The 2,557-nt window shown below is 43.4% G+C and overlaps 1 non-coding gene across 1 annotated transcript; it reads left to right on the top strand.

Moving 5' to 3' along the window:
- Window positions 1-588: 588 nt before the first annotated feature.
- trnat-ugu (transfer RNA threonine (anticodon UGU)) lies at window positions 589-663 on the top strand. The gene has a single exon. It is a non-coding gene; the product is annotated as a tRNA-Thr (tRNA).
- Window positions 664-2,557: the final 1,894 nt, after the last annotated feature.

Here is a 2,557-nt window from a genome sequence, read left to right as displayed (position 1 = left end):
AATAAGGAATTCAGGAGAAAGATAATTTGTTAGAATGTGAAACTCGTTAAAACAAGGAATAGTTGAGGTGAATAGCATAGATGCACTTAAGGGGAAGCTAGGGAAACACATGAGGGGGAAAGGAATAGAAGAATGGGATAGGGTGAAATGAAGAGGGGTGGGAGGAAGCTGATGTGGGGCATAACCACCATGATGGGCCACTGACCAATTGACCTGTTTGTGTGCCCTGCAGTTGATGCAATTCCTTGATTTCCAAGGGTCATCCAATGAAAGCTCGAGCACTTCGCTTCTCACGGCTGCACTATTTAATGCTGGCGTGCTACCCTTCACAGAGCAGCCGCCTGGCTCCTCCCCAGTGGTACAGGAAACATTGTGCTCAGTACAGGCGTTAATCGCCTTAATAAGAACCGATCCATATAATTGCAGCCCAATTCCCACCCAGGTGGTGCTGCAGCTCCATTTGAAGAGTCAATCCACTGAGCCTTGAATGCTTTTCATGGAATTTATTCCAGGGTACAGAAAAGTTTGTCTGTAATAATAGGGTCTGGAATGCTGGTTCTGATGTATACTGAAATTGTGCTGTAGTTTGGCTCCATAGCTCAGTGGTTAGAGCACTGGTCTTGTAAACCAGGACGATGGTGAGTTTGTTCCTCACTGGAGCCTGAGGTTACATTAGGATTGCACTGGAGTATCTGGGATTTGAAGATTAAACTCTAGGACACTGGTGAACAAACATGGGAGGAGAAAATGACAAGGCATTGAAAAGAAATATTTTCTTTGAACATTGCCTTTGAACAATGTTGGTGACGGGGTGAAAATGAAGTGCCTGCTCGCTTCTCAATTGGCTGTAGGGCACGGGATGCCATGGCGATGGACATGACAGGAAAACCAATGGTGAGGAAGGGCAGGGGGGATCATGTAATGAAACCTCCAGGAATACGTCCAATCAGAGTTGACAACAAAAACCTAAATGTAACAGCGGTTCACTTACAAAACAGAGTAACTAAAACAACACATCGCATGAGGTAAAAATAATACTCATGTTACTGGTACTGAAAGATGCAGGGCCTCACTGACAGGCCATCTGCAACATCACTTACCCACCATGTCATAATATTTACATAGAAGATTCTGTTCTTTATGACCCAGGGCTGCTTCTTCTTAATTACTTATGTTATAATTTTGTTGATCAAGGGATTTGAAGTTCTCATTGATTTAGAACTACTTCAGGAAGTGTTTTTCCCACTGCTGAATCCCCTACTGACCACTGTTTCATGTATAAGGACGGCTGTACTTAAGTGTCTTTTGTTCGCTAGGAACAAAGAGGATGTTGTATCTTTTTTGTAATATGTAAAAGGGGATGTTTGTATCTTTTTTAAGATGAAAATGGGGATGTTTGTATCTCTTTCATATGAAAAAAGGGATGTTTGTGTTTTGGAAATGCAATGCTGTACTGACTAACTGGCTTGCCTTGGTCATGTGACTCTGCCATGAGACACTCTGCCTCTGGGGGCAGTCATCTTAGGTAAGTTCAGTAAAGGCTCTCGCTGGGTACACACTGAAGATGTACAGCTGTCCTTATACTTGAAACAACCACCACCTTAAGGGTGGCCTTTAATAGGGCGCAGACATGTCACACCCGCTGAGCCTGATTCCAAGCCCCAGCTCAATGCAGTAAACATATCCAAGTCACAGTCCAAACTTTAGTTCATCTTTACTTCAAAAGCAGCCCCATGTGAAGGCTTAAGAGATCATGCAGAAAATATTTGAAAATGTTTCCAGAGATGAGGAGAAGCTGCATTTGTTCTCCTTACAGAACACAAGGTTGCGCGGAGATTTGATAGGGGCGTTCAAATTCATGAGGGGTCGAGACAGGGTAGACAGAGCGAAATTGTCCCCATTGGCACAGGAGTCAAGTAATTGGTAAAAGAACCAAAGGGAGAATGGGGAAAATCCTTTTCACCTAGTGAGCGGTTAGGATCTGGAATGCGACGCCTGAGAGTGTGGTGGAGGCAGAGTCATTCGTGGATTCGGAAGGGAATTGGGTAAACAACCGAAGGGAAAAGAATTGCAGAGTTATGTTGAAAGGGCCAGGGAGTGGGACCAGGTACATTGCTCTTGTAGAGGGATGATGTGGGCTCAATGGGCCAAATGGCCTCCTGCTGTGCTGTAACCATTCTATGATTTTAAAGAATACCAATAGGTCACTAATGGTGGGAGCACATTGGAGGCTGGAGGTCATTTGGGAGGCCTCCAATCCATGTCCTATAACCATCACTGACATTTTCTTCACTGTTTCTTTATATTATAAACGATCTTGGATTTGGCTGTTCAGAGCTTCACAGTTGCAGATGGGGTGCCAAGTTGGATCAAGGGAGGCTGCTGTACAAACTGAACGTAGCATAGCAAGCTTCAACTTTTTTTTAAAAAAAAAAGTGCTTCAAATAAACTAAAATCTTATGGAGACAGTAAAACCTTACAGGAGAAGAATTAACCCATAAAGCACTGGTCATTATTTGTCACGCCAATTCTGTCGAGCTTTTAATTTAATCATGAA

Source organism: Cetorhinus maximus, chromosome 4 (genome assembly GCF_964194155.1).
Source record: "Cetorhinus maximus chromosome 4, sCetMax3.hap1.1, whole genome shotgun sequence".
In the NCBI taxonomy this organism is placed as follows: domain Eukaryota; kingdom Metazoa; phylum Chordata; class Chondrichthyes; order Lamniformes; family Cetorhinidae; genus Cetorhinus; species Cetorhinus maximus.
This window is presented reverse-complemented; position numbering and strand designations above follow the sequence as displayed.